The sequence below is a fragment of the Hibiscus syriacus genome, unplaced genomic scaffold (genome assembly GCF_006381635.1).
Source record: "Hibiscus syriacus cultivar Baekdansim isolate YM2019G1 unplaced genomic scaffold, ASM638163v2 tig00110547_pilon, whole genome shotgun sequence".
NCBI classification, from domain to species: domain Eukaryota; kingdom Viridiplantae; phylum Streptophyta; class Magnoliopsida; order Malvales; family Malvaceae; genus Hibiscus; species Hibiscus syriacus.
Window position 1 is genome coordinate 472,892 of NW_024062774.1, and position 17,730 is coordinate 490,621.

General features: G+C 31.2%; 1 long non-coding RNA gene across 1 annotated transcript; it reads left to right on the forward strand.

Annotated features, from left to right (window-relative positions):
* The first annotated feature begins 4,551 nt into the window (after window positions 1–4,551).
* Window positions 4,552–5,372, forward strand: LOC120130414. The gene is made up of 3 exons (XR_005516835.1): window positions 4,552–4,590; window positions 4,694–4,765; window positions 5,142–5,372. It is a non-coding gene; the product is annotated as an uncharacterized LOC120130414 (long non-coding RNA).
* Window positions 5,373–17,730: the final 12,358 nt, after the last annotated feature.

A 17,730-nucleotide genomic window follows, 5' to 3' on the forward strand; every position in this document is an offset into this window, starting at 1 on the left:
TGTATCGATGCATGAGGCCATGCACCGATGCATCCGTCGGGTTTTAAGTCAAAAACCCTGGTTCTTCTTCATTTTCTCAAAACCTAAAACACTAAACACACGGCCGTTCGTCCCCCTCTCCCTCAAATCTCTATTTTTGCTCAAAATCTTCGGGAAATCATCGGATTCTTCAAGATTTTTATCCTACAAACATGCTACAATCATTAAATTGCTCAAAACATCTCCACTTTCCCCTCAATCCGAATTTTTCAAGGTAATTTTTCAAAAACTCTATTTTATTAATTTTTGAACTTAGGACTCGTTTAGATTAGTTCTAGTTTGAAATAATTATCGGGCATTGGTTATATGATGATTCTAAACTAGTTTCTACAACGAATTTCATCAAAAACACATAATTTTTCAAAATTAAAATTTTGAATTTTAAAAAAATAAAATTAAGTGATAGTTTTGATTTAATTGTGTTGTTTTCATGAAAACTATACATATTATGATATTATTTTAAAATAGTTTTCAAAACTTTGCCCATTAGGATTATGTTAGAGAACCTTGAATTATTGAGGACTCATTTGAGTTTTGGGATTAATTGTTGTGCATACATGTGTTTTAAAATTGCAGGTGATATTCCTTTTCCGATTTTCCTTACCATGACTAATCCTAAACGCCCTAGGACATCCTCTAGTCGGTCTCACCAAAACCGTCCTCCCGTTCCTCAACATCCTCCTCCCGATCCTCCGATGGAGTAGACTTACTTGCCATGCTTTCTTGTTCTTAAAACTTGGATTTGATTTTTATGGTTTGATTGATACTTTGAACTTGATTAGTTGTTGGATGTTTGTTTGAGGATGCTTGAACTTATTATATATATTTGGTTTGACATTTTAACGCTTTCTGTTTATTAATTTTGCATCATTAGAAATTTATGACCAAATTATGCCATGCTAATCTCTCTTTTGATTGTGATCTTAGCAGCTTATTATTAATAAATCAATTGGCTAACGTTTTATAGAGTCTTTTTGATTTAACAAAAAGGGGGAGAAAATTTAAGATGTGCTATAGTAAGGGGGAGTAAGTTTTTGATGTGCTATAGTAAGGGGGAGTAAGTTTTTCAAAATCAATTTCAAAAATAATTTCTTAAACAAATCTTAAAATTACTTAAATGTTTTGTTATATCAAAAAGGGGGAGATTGTTGAAAACATTTTTGATATTTCGATATAACAAATTAAGTTAAATGAATTTTAAGATTTTACAAATGATTTTACAAATTTATATTCGATTCAATTAACCGAATATCAAATTATTACTCCAAATTTTTCAAGATCAATTTTAATCCTTACTAAATGTGTAAAATTGTGATTTGTACTTAAACTATTTTTGAAACAATTTTCACAAAGTATTTTGAACAAAAAACAAACCTTAAATCAATTATTCAAAGGCATGCACCGATGCATCAGTCCATGCATCGATGATATAATTGAACATCGAATGCATTCCATGCACCGATGCACTCTCCATGCATCGATGTACTCTGAATATTTTCAAAACATCGAATGCATTTGATGCATCGATGCACAAGCCATGCATCGATGCACCAGGCTATTTTTCAAACATCGAATGCATTTTATGCATCGATGCATCCTTAGTGCACCGATGCACTAAGTGTCCCAACGGTCAAAATATTTGAATTTTACACAAATGCACCGATGCATCCTTGATCATGCATCGATGCATGAGACGCTCCACCTAGAAAAATTAATTGCTTTCACACTTAAACGGCTATATGATCTTCACTAATCATCCCCAACGTTCAGAAGTGATTCAAGGTGTATTTAAACAAGTTCTGAAGCCCTTGATCAACAAGAAATCATAAAGAATCAAAGAGAAAGCATCAAACCTCAAGTTTGAGCATTTCAAGCCTATGTTTCATCCAATATTCATTTTCTTTCAAGAACACTTTTGTACTCAATTGTATTTATCTTTGAGTGTTCTTTTCTTTGTTCTAGAATTGTGCAAACATCTTACCTTGTGAGGTTTTCTTGTAAGTTTGCAAATTTGTAATATTCTCTTTGGGAAAAAGAGTGTTCTCAAGAGTTGGGGTATACTCTTGAGGGATTTTGTAAGGTTATCTCTTTGGCCTCAAAAGAAAGAACAAATTAGTGAATTTGTTGGAAAATCCTTAGTGTGGATAGCTAAGGTAGTGGACGTAGACTTTGTTTGAGAAAGTCGAACCACTGTAAATCACTGTGCAATTACTTTCAATTTTCTGCAAAAGCTTCCACGAAATTTTTAATTGCCAATTCACCCCCCTCTTGGCCAATTCCGTCGATCGATTAACTCAACACATTGGTCTCTCGTTTATCAAATATGCTGACAGCTGATATCATCAACTTTTTCTTGTTTGTTTAGAAGGAAGAAGGTTCAAAGAAGGAAACATATGCTGTTGAAAAGGAAGTATAATGATTGGTAGGCAGTGCCTCGGTGGCATATTTTTTTTTCCAATGATTCATCCCTCATTTTGTGAGGTTGATACGTATTTTTCATCCCCTTGAAGGTAATGGATTCTGGTAGGTGTTGGGGTTTTGATATGAATCTTTTTCCTTTCTTTGGCAATCATGTTATATTGTCTTCTTTTACATGAGAAGGCTGAAGCGAGTTTTCTGCTTTAAAGTAAAGTTTCATGAATTAGTAGTAGTGATGATGACAAGATTTCATCTTTAGAGGTAGTCCTCAAATTTTCTTGTGTCCACATTTATGAAGACAAAAGTGTTCTTTCATAGCATTAATTGTCTCAATGTAATGGTTATGCAAAGCTGGTAAGTAATAAAAAGATAATTTATTCATCATAGATAGAGTTAAAACTTCATACTGAAACAATGTTTGTTCCCGTAGTAGTTATTAGTAAAATTGTGCTTGAAATTACTAGTGGAAAAGGTAAAAAAAAATGTTTCTAGTGATGTACAAACATGAATATTTCTACTTTGGGAATATTTGAGTCAGCATTTCACTGACTTGTCTCTTGTTTCTTTCCCCTACAAGGTGGCATTGGTTTCCCACATAAGCAGAGATTGCGAGCATAAGCTGAAGCATGGAAGATGTTGTAAGGTCGGCCTTATGGGATCTCTCCGCATAGTCTATTTGCCCTGAAGATTGCATGTCTCATAATCTTAATGCCCAACAAGCTAGTTGGGATTTTTCCAGTGAGACTGTTGATGGAAATATCAAGCCAATTAGAATGAATACAAACGTTATATTGTTCCCCTGCTATCAGTCCAGATGCATTTTTATGTCTGGATTTTCGTTCGTGTATACAGGTAGGTAGCCTATTGTTTTAATCTAGTTATTGAAGTAAAATGGCACTATAACAAAATGATGATAGAAGAGCAACTATGTCAATACAGTTCAACAAGTTACTGTAAAACAAGTAGGTAGCCACACATTTCTTTGTTTGCTTTTAAACCTCAACTTGTTTCACCCTTAAAAACAACCCTATTAACTATTTTACTCGCTTCCCATTTTTTTAAAGTTATTAATTTTTCCCTCACCTCACCTCAAGTTGTAAGAAAGGAAACATATCTTCAAGAAAACCCACAACAAAACCAATGAATATGGAAACTGAATAAAGTATAATCACTCTAGAAACTGCTCAGAAAAAATATCATCAAGCCTAGAATCATGGGAACCATTCATAAAGGATACTACTAAGTACTGTCCACCTCATCCCCTTCCATTCCCTTCATCTCTATCCTCAAGTCCCCTTCTCCTCTAATTTTTACAACCAAAAAAACCTCCCAATCCAATACCAAAAACAGAACAATCACAATGCTACGTACCATGAACGCAGAAAACAAAAAACTCCATAATTAGAATGAAAGAGTCTATATAATCCAATTATAAAGTGTTCACCTTAGATTTCAAAGGCTTCCAATAGCAATTAGGATGGTGACACAAGTTATTTTCAAAGCCTCATGTAAAAGGAAATTAATGTATGTAGAATTGAGCTTGTAAAACATAACATCTGACAGAGACCGAAAATTACAAAAGAAATTCTCATGATAGTTACTTCAAGGTGCAAAAGAATATGCCGCATGAAATAAAGGGTAGCATCTATTTCTTTTTTGAATTAAAAGAAAATGCAGCACTAAATATCATACGGAAGTTTTATACTTCATTCAACTTACACTTTCAGGTCTATTCTCTCTAAAAGAAACCTGAGATTATCTCACGTGATTTCCCCCTCAAGATCCATCATCTAGCAAGCAACAGTAGAGAAAAAAGGAACAAAAGCAGGGATTTACAAAACCAGAATACGTCACACCCTGAAAACTAGAAACATAAAAACACTATTACGAGCATATTTCACCTCATTGTTCTTTGCCTTGTACAGACCTTACTTCTCTGCGTGGTCATTGTGTAACAAGTGTATAGTGTCCCCTGGATCCATCGTTATATTGTTTAAATATGGATAGCTAACGATCTATTGTGCCTTTGCTGATAAAAGTACTTCAGATTCTAAAAGGAGAGGCTCAGCTGGTCTTGTAGGGTCTATGAAGCTACTGAATTTGTGCCAGAGTTTGCATGCTCCATTTACACAGGTTTCTCTTATATCTCTGATTTATTCATTGTTTAATTTTTTCTAAATAATCTCCTACAAGTAATTTTTACGTAGCAGTTGTCTTTTTCTTTGAATCATTATAGAATGCACCACTTATGACAGAAGACATGCATGAAGAACGACTCCGTGCTGTCGAGGCCTTTGGTGATTCATTTGTAAGCCCAAGTCTTTTTTAGAATAATTTATTTATGAATTTGTGTGTGTAATATACATATATAATATTATATGCATCAAACCATTCATTAATTTTAAACATATCACATTAGAGTCATATGTTCTAAACATGGAATTAGTCAAGGTAGCTGTCCTCTTTATGACTCCTGAACTTTGATTTTCTAAGGATTTAGTCAGTTTTAGAACATTTTACACACAGTTATGTAATGAGTCTAATGACCACTAAAACATTTACTTCAATTAACTAGAAGAAGATATTGGTATTTTGCTTGACAAAGAGCCAGATTGGGCATATAAATTGTTTTGGCATGGAAATTTTATGTTCTGCATGCCCTCTACCTTTTCTTGACATATCAGTTCTCTCAAGCCGAAGCAAGATTCAATATGCATTATGCATTTTAATGATATGTATCAATTTAACAAGTCATTACTCAAAACCGGTACTGTCAGCTTCTTCCTGGGAGTCATACGTTGGCTTTCTCTTGCACAACTTCATTTTTTTGTAATTCATGATAGTTAATCCCTTCATTATTTGGTTAATGGGTGTTTGATCGTTAATTTATGGCTCTATTTGAATCAGGAATTTTATCTAATAGTTAATTATAGTTAATGGCTCTCTTGCACAACTTCATTTTAATGATAGTTAATGGTTGTCACCCGGAAAAGCCACTCTATGAGAACTTTAGATGAAGAAAGAAGCTAATAGTTACACTACTTCACCCGACTATGAAGATTATGATCCTGATAACCCCACCAAAACTACCTAGATTTTCCGAAATTCAAACACAAACACTATAAGCGGTGGACTTCAACTGCTATTACCAGGAAAATCATTCTATGAGAAAACCTTGTATGACGAAAGCAACTAACAACTACACTACCCTACCCACTGATGCAGATTTCAATCCAAGAGCGGAGAATTTCAATACTAAAACTTAAGATTCGTTTGCAACAAAAAAAGAACATATTACTTGGAAATTTTAATTCTATTAACTGTTATTTAAAGCCCAAAAATCAAATTAAAAAAACATGAATTTAACAGGAATCTAAAACAGCACAAACACCCAAATCAAAAAGGATAAAGATAAGCAAAGATTGAAGGAAAAGGAGTAACCTGAAAGAAAATGAAGTGAGTAAGAAGAGCAAAGGGTAAATTTTTAATAGAGAATCGGATACTCCTCCAGTCTGTGCCGTGGAGTTCAAGAACAAAGAACGGTTGGGAGAAGAAGATATGGTAGAGGCACACGGGAAAATATGGTATTTTAGATAAAAGAATACCTAAGAAAAGCAAGGGATGAACATTCCCAATAAAAAGATAAAAGTTTTTACTGTTTAGAATATATTATTACTCCCTATTAGAAATATTTCCCATCCAAACATGAGAATTTGAATCTGAAAAAAAAATTCCCACTAAAAATCTTGAATTCTATTATCCAATCACCCGGGTAAAAAAAAAATTGGAGCACCCAAGGGCCCTCCGCCTCTGCATATAATCTTAAAATCATAAACCTATAAACTAACAGTACTATATTTTTTTCTTGTAATAGTACAATATTTATTTTAGGGTTGATTTCAATGCCAAAGATAGTTTGACATTGATGTCCCATCTTAAACAATTTTTTTTCAACTCTCCAAAACTAAACAAGATGTCGACCCTATCCAACATTTGAAATTATTTAACTACTCCATTGATTAATTTTTTTTCCTTTTTTTCTCAAAAAATAATATTTTTTATTTGAATCCTTTGTACATCACTTTCATTGGGAAAAAAGGAAATAAAGTTTTGAATATTATTTTTATGTATTGTTATTAGAGAAATTAACAATAATAAACTAATTCATCCCATGCATAAACTACTTTTTCTTTCATTTTTTATATTTCCACCAAGCATATTAATATAAAGGGTAAACTACATGTTTAGTGCTTAGACTATTACTTTTGCTCTATTTTAGTACCCAAATTTATTTTTTTCAAAATCATATCTAACATTTAGTTTAAGTTTCCATTTAGTACCTCGTCGTTAAAAAATCAACAGAAGTGCTAACGTGATATTTTTATTTTTTTCAATGATGATGTAAAATTATCCTATTGTGACACGTCTACATCATCGTTAAGTTTTTAACTGCATTGTACCAAAATGAAACTTAAACTAAATGTTAGTTATGGATTTGAATAAGAATAAAGTTTGGGTATCAAAACAAAATAACATATATAATTTAGGTACTAAACGTGTAGTTTAATCTAATATAAAATATATTTTTATCTTTTTTACATTTATATATCATCTTAACACTATTGATGTACAATTCAATTTCTATTGTAATATTTCAATTAGGATTGTAACACCCTCAACTCATATACGTCATCGTATATAAGTTAAAGATGTCACATCAGTCGAATAAAACATTTACGGTCTGAAAATAGATAAAATTTTGTTTCCTTTAAATTTGACATTAAAAATATTTAATTGCATTTAAATCTATAATGTAAAATATATAAAATACTATTCATTAATCAAATGATCAAAAAGAGTTCAAACATATTTGAATAGGAGTCCCAAAATATAAATATGTACATACCAACTAAGGAACATCAAAAACATCGAAAAGATGTCATTGATTTTGGTTATCTGAACTAGTCTTCAAAATATGTAAGATGAGCTTCTCGGTTGACTTCTCTTTACCTACGTGTGAACCACTTAGTGAGGGAACATAAAAACATACTTAAAATAATTAACATATACAATAAATCATTTCATATATAAACATCATCAAAATAAAATGTATATATAATTTACATCTAATCAAATAGTCAAAATGAAACAGTATTATAAAAATTTGATAAGTCACTGTACTGAGTCATTCTAAATTTGTACTTTTTTATTTCATATCATTTTCATATTTTATTCAGATCAGATAATTACTTTGCCCACTATATTTTTCATGAGAATATATGGTACGCGAGTCAGATAACGAGTGAGCATGCTATATACAAATTCATTGTCAGAACAGACTGCATCGAACTACTCCACCTCGTGTATCACTAAGATACACTGAGTCAAAGCACGAGTGAACCATCTTAGTGCCAATCATATATGTATAGTGTCAAATAGTTTAACCGAATTACTCCACCTCGTGCACCACTAAGGTACACCGAGTTAGAGCACAAGAGCTCCATTTGGTGTCAGATCTGAAACAAATACAGATTCACTCCACCTCATGGCATGCCATTTGTTGAAAACATTTTGATGTTTCGATATAACAAATTAAGTTAAATGAATTTTAAGATTTTACAAAAGATTTTCTAAGTATATTCGATGTAATTATTCGAATATCAAAATATTACTCCAAGTATTTCAAAGTTCATTTTAATCCTTACTAAAGTGTAAAATTGTGTTTTATACTTAAACTATTTTTAAAATAATTTTACAAAGTATTTCGAACCGTTTCAAAGCCAAGAAAAAATCAGATTGTCCAAGGGGCACAGATTCCACCCCAGGGGGTACCGATTCCCCATGTCTAACGGTAAAAAACATATTGCACTTAGGGAACCGATTCCCCATGAGGGGGTACCGATTCTCCCCACGCTCCAAGTTGTTTTATTATTTGTTTCTCATCCCCAAACGACTCCAAAACATCCCCAACGACTATATACGACTTCAAACACATTCCAAGCTATAAATACAACCTAAGGATACTTGAAGATGCAAGAGAACAAATATCCAAGCAATCAAACACAAGAGAAGAGTTTTTCATTCTTATTTCATCTTTCTCTTGTAAATATTTTGTTCTTGTGAGCTCAATCTTGTAAACACCTACCTTAGAGAGGTTTTCTTGTTTACATCTTTTATCCTTTTGTAAAGGGGAAATGTTCTAGCTTATCCCGTGTAAAAGCTAGGGAAAAGGTTCTAGTTTAGCCCAGAAAAACTAGGGAGTTTGTAAGGTTACTCTTTATCCTCAAAAGAAAGAACAAATTAGTGAATTTGTTGGAAAATCCTTGGTGAGGAGCTAAGGTAGTGGACGTACACTTTGGTTGAGAAAGTCGAACCACTGTAAATCGATGTGCAATTCTCTATCTTTCAATCTCCTTACTCCCTAAACATAAAACCGTTCCGACCTCTCTTTGCAAACCGTTCCGGTTGTCGATTCGAGCTTCCTAAAATCCCAACAATTGGCATCATAGCCTAACTCATTAAGAAGGTTTAACTACCTTGAGATGATCCTCAAAGAAGCTCTACCAATTCCTGACACAACCGAGAAGATGGCTTCCACATCCGGCTCGTTCCACATGGAAGACTCCCTACCAACCAAAAAACCTCCATACTTCAATGGAGTCAACTATCATCATTGGAAGAAATTAATGAAGGTATTCATCCAATCCAATGATCTTGATGCATGGGAAATAATCGAGAACGGCTACTCTTCTCCAAATAAGAAGGAGAAGAAGATGAGTGACAAAGAACGGAAGAAAGTTCAACTTAATGCCAAGGCCATGCACATGCTATTTTGTGCATTTGGTCATGAAATCTATGAAGGGGTTTCTTCATGTTCAAGTGCCAAGGAGCTTTAGAATAAGCTCGAGGAAATCCATGGAAACAAGAAAGAATAACCAACAAAGGTGGTGTCTCTAATGGGTTGTGAAGAGCCCGAGGTATCTTCTAACTCAAATGAATTTAATTCATATACGTTTGATGAGTTACAAGATGCTTTTAATAGGTTATATTCAGAGTTTGAGACCATGAACTCCAAATATAAAAAACGATTTCAAAATTTAAAATCGAAAATGATTTTCTTTTGAAAACAAAATTAGATTTTGAAAGACAAAATGAAAATTTGAAAAAGGATTTAGAGCTTTCAAAAATAAAAATTGAAAGTTTTGAAAAAGAAAATTTTGATTTAAAAGTTAAGCTTAAATGCTTAACAAAAGAAAAAGAAATCATTTTAAATAATTCATTTAGTTATATAATGACAATATGCTCACATTGTCATTATCATGGTCATAAGGAACATACTTGTCCTTTGAAGAAAGGAAAACGTTTTAAAATTAGACAAGTATGGGTTCCGAAAGGAACAAGGGGCATTGAAACTAACGTCCAAGGATCCAAAGTAATTTGGATACCAAAATCTACTTAAATGTCTCTTGTAGGTGTGTGGGAGCAATGGTAATGAAAATGATGATATTCAATATGCTCTAGCCACATATGAAAAAGGAATGGGTAACCTCTAAGCTTAATACTTTTAATTTTGGTTGTTTGGTTGCTCATTTAATTTTAAGCATGCATGAGTTTTGGTTTTAAATGATTATGCATAATTGTTTTAATCTCATGTATGTTGAAAAGATGATTATGATGAACATTTTAAAGATATATTACTTTTTAAGAATTTTTAGTTCATCATAATAAAATTTTGGTCAAATTGGTTTTAAATGCAAATAATATCTCTCTAACAATTGATATCAACTTTTCAAATACTTTGATTTTACAAATTTTAAAATTTTGACCTAAATTTGAATGTTTATGCATGTGGTTTAAATGAAAATGATATTTCTCTAACAATTTATATCACATTTTTCAAATGCATAATATTTTTTTTGGAAAACTTTATGCATATGATCTTAAATTTAACAATTGATATTGCATAAAGTATTTTAGACTTGGATGTATTGAATTTCATGTGCTACTAACATGTTTGTTATTCTTTGTTGAAATTCAATTTTGTTTAAGTGTCAAGATCCTAAAAGCATAATTTTATTTGGAATGCATTTATTAAGGGGGAGCTTTGATTTTTTCAAATGATTTTTAAAATGTCATGTAACATCCGCAATACCGGGTTAATGACTAAATTGAAAAGTTTCATAATTTGGTGATCAATTTAGGAAAAATTGAAAAGTTTAGGGATTTAAAGTGTAATATTTTGATAGTGGATTAAATGGTAATTATGGAAGAATTGAAAGGGTATTATGGTCTTTCTATGTAAAAGATATTTATCTCTTATTTAAAGAGAGAAGCTTATGGGTGAGGAAGTATCTGGAAAGCTTCATTCTTCTTCTTTCTTCTTCCCGTTGGTTTACTTCATAAGGGTGAGTTTAATTTCAGCTTCTTAATTCTTGAATTATAAATTAGTTTTGATTCTTTGGGTATTAAATAAGCTTAAGGAAAGCTTATATGGGATTTAAACAATAAGATAAAGGAATTAAGAAGGAATTTGTAATATGAGTTTTAAGATGAAATTTTGATATGGTATGGTTGTTGAAGTTTTATGAATGAATTTGACTTGTCATCAATCTAATTAAGAAGTATGAAGTGTTAGAATTGGAATTAGAACACATTGAAAATTTAGTGTGATTCTTGAATGCCATGTAAATGATGGAATTTTGGGTTTAAAGAAGTGATTATGGAATAGAAATGAGTTTAAATATGTGTATGGAAGTTAGGAATATTAAAGGAAGTAAAATATGAAGGTTTAAGCTGAAATGAAGTAAATTTCGAGCTCAAAAATATGATTTCTGGGCAAGGGGAATCGGTACCCATTCAAGGGGAACAGATACCCCTTCAAACGAACAAAATTTCCAGAATGTTAGAGGGGAATCGATACCCCCAGGGGGGAACCGATTCCCCCATAATGAAAAAAAAGAAGAAGAAAGAAGAGAGACTAAACTATTAATCCCTGGAATTGGTAGGTTATTAGAGGTTAATTTCAAGATTTAGACATATGATAATCATCTTGAAAATTATGCTTATGTAGATATTGAACGTGACTTTGCTTCAAAGTAATCAAAGGGTTAGAATTGATTCAATTCAAACAAGGCTAAGGTGAGTGCATACAAGTTAGTTTATGATGTTTAATGGAAATAAGACTTGCGACAAGTCTATTTCCTATATTAGAATGCATTAATTTATGATCATAGGCATATGTTTGATTTGGATATGTGATATATGTGATGTATGGGAAACATATGAGAACAAGATATGACAATGATTTACATGTCATATGAACACCAGAGAAATGTTATTTCCTATAATTATAATACATGAAGTAATAAATTCAAATACGTGAATGACATGATTTGTATCATGTATGAATTCATGAGTAAAAACATGTGTGAATATGATTGGTATGCATTATGTCATGTGAACATAAGAGGATAGAGCATAAATTATATGATATGAGATATATGAGAAAAGGTACATGTAATATGTGAATTATATGTTTATGTGAATATGTTCATAAGAGAAAAGATATGAATAAGTAAATTGACTGTTATAAATGATAATGCCCATAGTATATGATACGAGAGCTATAGGTATAGTTGGCATGCCAAGAGTCGAAGGTTTACCTATGTTCTTCGGGACATATGGACAGAATTACCTATGTCTTTAGAGACATATGGACAGTATACCTATGTTCTAAGGAACATATGGACAGTTTACCTAGGTTCTTCGGAACCTATGGACAGTTACCGAGGATCTTTATGACCTCTGGATAGGTCCTTCGGGACATTGATCGAGCTGCGGTGACAGCATATGTGTGCACAACCTCAATGTACTCACATACCTTAAGTTCTCACTAGTGTACATGGGCTAATTAAGAGATTAAACAAACATACTGAATGTGATATGTATACGATGTGTTTATAAATGGTTATCAAAAGTAAGTGATTTACATGTAAGTATCATAGGTGAATAAGGAGACAATAATGAATACAATATATGTGATGTATATACTTTTGGTGATATAACATGTGTTCCCTGAATTATAATGATGTTGATAAAGATAATAATATACATGGGCAATGCAATTTCGAGACAAATGAAAGTGAAAGTAATACAAGAAGGTATGTTGCATGTGTGTATGACATGATTATATACTGTTATCATGCAATAGATACATGCATATTGAAATGTCATGATTCAATGGTATGAATGCACATTCATGAATTTATTGTTATATGTTTATTTATTGCCTCACTAAGTCAACGACTTAGCGTGTGATTGTTTCACACGTAGGTTTCGAGAAGAGTAAAGAGTAATGCGGAGCAAGACAGGTCAGTTCTCCTTACCAAATGTCAGATCAGAAAATATATGTATTGTTTATAGAGTGTAGTTGGCATGTAGTCTAAAGATATAAATTGTATGAACTCTGATATATTTTGTAAACGTTTTGAATAAGTTAAGTGTTATCAAAGTTTTTAAATTACTCACTATTTTATACGAATAAATGTTTGAAAAGTCAATGTGACACTTCGGACTCGTATCCGGGTCGGATACGGGTTGGGGGTGTTACATGTCAAATTTACTACTTACTCTCCAAAGTTATTTTGAACTTCAAAGATTAGAGTCTTTTTGATTTAACAAAAAAGGGGAGAAGTGTTAAGGTGTTAAAGAGGAGAAGTGTTAAAGTAAGGGGGAGTAATTTTTCAAACTTGATTTCAAAATCTTAAAATTACTCAAATGTTTTGTTATATCAAATAGGGGGAGATTGTTGAAAACATTTTGATGTTTCGATATAAAAAATTAAGTTAAATGAATTTTAAGATTTTACAAAATATTTTCTAAGTATATTCGATGTAATTATTCGAATATCAAAATATTACTCCAAGTATTTCAAAGTTCATTTTAATACTTACTAAAGTGTAAAATTGTGTTTTATACTTAAACTATTTTTAAAATAATTTTACAAAGTATTTCGAATCGTTTCAAAGCCAAGAAAGAATCATATTGTTCAGGGGGTACCGATTCCCCCATGTCTAACGGTCAAAAATAGGCTGCACTTAGGGAATCGATTCTCCATGAGGGGGTACAGATTCCCCCCACGCTCAAAGCTATTTTATTAATTGTTTCTCATCCCCAAACGGCTCCAAAACATCCCCAATGACTATATACGACTTCAAACGTATTCTAAGCTATAAATACAAGCTAAGGATACTTGAAGATGCAAGAGAACAAATATCCAAGCAATCAAACACAAGAGAAGAGTTTTTCATTCTTATTTCATCTTTCTCTTGTAAATATTTTGTTCTTGTGAGCTCAGTCTTGTAAACACCTACCTTATAGAGGTTTTCTTGTTTACATCTTTTATCCTTTTGTAAAGGGGAAAGGTTCTAGCTTATCCCGTGTAAAAGCTAGGGAAAAGGTTCTAGTTTAGCCCAGAAAAACTAGGGAGTTTGTAAGGTTAATCTTTATCCTCAAAAGAAAGAACAAATTAGTGAATTTGTTGGAAAATCCTTGGTGAAGAGCTAAGGTAGTGGACATAGACTTTGGTTGAGAAAGTCGAACCACTATAAATCACTGTGCAATTCTCTATCTTTCAATCTCCTTACTCCCTAAACACAAAACCGTTTCGACCCCTCTTTGCAAACCGTTCCGGTTGTCGATTCGAGCTTCCTAAAATCCCAACACCATTATACCACTAACCCTCATCCTCATACAATGGACTTTATTTAAAATAAGATACTAATTTGCATAAAAAATAATTCAGATAACCGAATATAAATTATTCTCATGAAATCAGGTTTTTGGGTTGTTCATACCCAAAAATATTTAAATGCTATGAAATAAAAGAATAGTATATTGTACTTATTCTGAATATAATTTAAAAACATTTTCTTTCATATATATCGAGGTTGACTCGTCGCAAGTCATCCACGTATTATTTTTTATAAAAAGTTAGTTGTACTCACATGTTGCCTCACTGCACTTTAATTACTATCTTCCTTGCACTCTCGAACTTAATCATTTTTTTGTTTGATTTGTTTTTGTTTTCTATAATGATCTTCATATCATCAATTTTCCAACAAAAACAATTTCGAATACGAATTATTTCTTTGACTAATAATATAATATTCATTATATTCAAACAACTTTCTAAAAAAAATAATCGGCGCATATTCGAAACTAATTTCTCTCCCTTAATCTTGTGAAACTTTCCACCTTAATCCAAATTCAATATTCCCATATTTTAACTAAAATTTCTAGCATTGCATCCAAATTTTCCAAAACTTGCATCTAAATCCTTTAAATTTCCTAAACTTTGTAAAATGTCCCTAACAACTTCACTTACTCACCACCAAATTTCCTTCAACTTACAATTAAGTTCTAACTTGTAAACTCCCTCAAATAAGTCTAATTTGATATTCTAACACTAAAATTCAGCATATGACCTCAATTTTTCTACAATTGCACATTAACCCTTTAAATTATCAAAGCTTGAGAAAATGTTCTCAAAGCCTAGCAAAGTTTCAAATTTGGTCCCAAACATCATTTCAGGCACATAGAATTATTCTTACATTCAACCTAAATCATTAGGAATTTTTCCAAAATTTTCCCTTTATTTCCTCTCTTAGGCCGAAACTTTGCAATATTTCACCTATTGGTCTTCAATTTGATTTCAAGCTTAAATCATTCTCCAACATTCATTTCTAATCAATCTCAACCATTTTAATATAAAACACATCAAATTCAACCATTGTTCATAAAATCTTCATATGGGCGAATTCCCTATATAGTCCCTCTAATAATTTTTATTCAATTTCCACGCTTGATTCTAACTCCACAACACCACTATCACCTTAATCCAACCTTATTTCATTGAATTCATATTTTCCTTCATCCATCAAATTCATAAACTCCCCAATAAAAGCATAAATCCATGAAATTTTACTACCAAATGAAAGAGAATTTAATAGATAATATTTTTATTTTTCACACTTTAGTGCAAATCCTAATTAAAATGGACAAAAAATTGAAGGAAAAAAAACAGACTAACCTTTGCTTATGGAGGTTCGTCAGGTTGCTGGAGATGGAAAGAAAATCTCTTGAAATTTCTAAATAAAAATCCCCTAATTTTAACTTTTAAACCCCATAAAATAATTTTTTATTCATTTTGGGCCAAAAACTCAAATTACCATTAAAAAATCCTCTAAATTACACCCATGCTACTCTATGATTTATAATTTAATATTATTAAATAGATGTAAAAATGTCATCTCCCAAATTTTCTTTTTGACCCTCAAACTTTATAAAATTTCATTTTAATCATTAAATTTTACTTTTTCACTTTATAATGCACTTCTCACCAAATTCCACCCATTCAGCTTAAATTTCACTAATTAAATATATCCATATAATTTTTCCAACCCAAGTCTACATTCCTTAAAATTCTTTTAGACTTTTGATTCTATTCGGTTATCCGAATAATATAATAAACTTTGTCCTTTATTAAACCTTTGTACAAACTCCAAATCAAAATTATAAAACCCACTAAAATAATTGTCTTGGAATAAATTAGTAATTTAAAAATCCAAAATTTAACTTTTGAAAATTTACATTGTTTGTCCCTATACTTTTACAAATATGTTGGTCCACAAACTTTTAAAATTTACATTCCAATCACTAATCCATAATTTGAGATATTATGAGGACATTATTTTTTTTATTATTTTTAGTGTTTTTTCCAACGTAACTAGTCATTTTTATAAGAGTGAATCGTTTAAATTTAATAATTACGTAATTCTGATAATTTTACGAATCAAACATATAAATTTTTAAAAGATAAATTATATATTTAGTCACTTAACTGTTCATGTTATTTCATTTTGGTTATCTATTAGTTTTTTTTTAAATTATACCTAACGTCGTGTTTTGGTTTTATTTTTCTCACTCATCGTTAAAAACTAACAAAATTGTTGATGTGGCGTTTTTATTTTTTATTTCAATGATGATGTGTCATTATCTTTTAGTGACATATCATCAACACCATTAATTTTTTAACAGATGATGACCAAAATAAAGCTAAAACATAAGATTAAATAGGATTTAAGAAAATAATTAAGTGCCAAACGAAACCACACAAATAGTTGGATGACTAAATATGTAGTTTACCGATTTTTAAAATATGGACACATCATTATCTTTTGAGTCATCATTTTCAAAGGTGAGTCATCATCGATAATCAACCTGGTTTGCCCCGCTGCTCACCGAAAATTGATTACTTTTCCATGTAAAATGGTTTTCATTGGCTGCCATTTTTTGTGTTGGACGAAGAATTTGAAGATATTTTTCTTCTTCTTCTCTATATGTGTATGGTTGGATAAGTTTGGGTATTATCAGTCAAGTTCATACCAACACATGAGATCTTAATTGAAACAATTTTCAAGATTTGCTGTCATTTTCTCACAAATAAACCCATGTTTTATGCCATAATCTCCGATTCTTAAACTCTCCCATCACTCTCAAACTCATTAATTCTAATATTATTTTCAAGATTCCTTAAGCAATAGTAGGAATTTGTAAATTGGATTAGAACTATCATCTTTACAGTACTTTATATGAATTAATCGATCGATTTAATACGAGTGAAATTCATCTTTAGACCTTTTGTAAGGGAAAAGAAGAAGAAGTTTAGATCCAACATTTAGTCCAACGCCATTGGCACTTAGGTTGAATTTAATGCGACAAAATTATTGGACCAAAATCACATTTGTCTTCATATTCTCAATTATGGTGGCCTACCTTATACCCCTTCATTCTAGCACATACCACAAGAACAAAACCCTCATCCCACTTTATTTATCTTTCAATTATTATCGTTATCGTGACATTAAAAAAATATAAATAATGATGTTTATGATATAAAAATATAAATAATTTAAAAATTATGATGAATGATAATGATTCCCAAATTACATATCATATACTATCTTTTAATTTCGTTCATAAATTCATTTTAGGTCTTGAGAGCAAAGGGAAACAAATGACATAATTGAAAACTATATATTTTTTAAAGTAATGTTTAAATTTAAGACTTAATTAAAAAAAATGTGTAAATTATATTTCTTTTAGATATGTGTTTAATTTTATTTATTTAATTAGGTGAATAATATTACAAACGTTATCATTTTAGGTGTTTGAGCCGTGACTACGTTGAAGGACATACATATCTTTTATAAA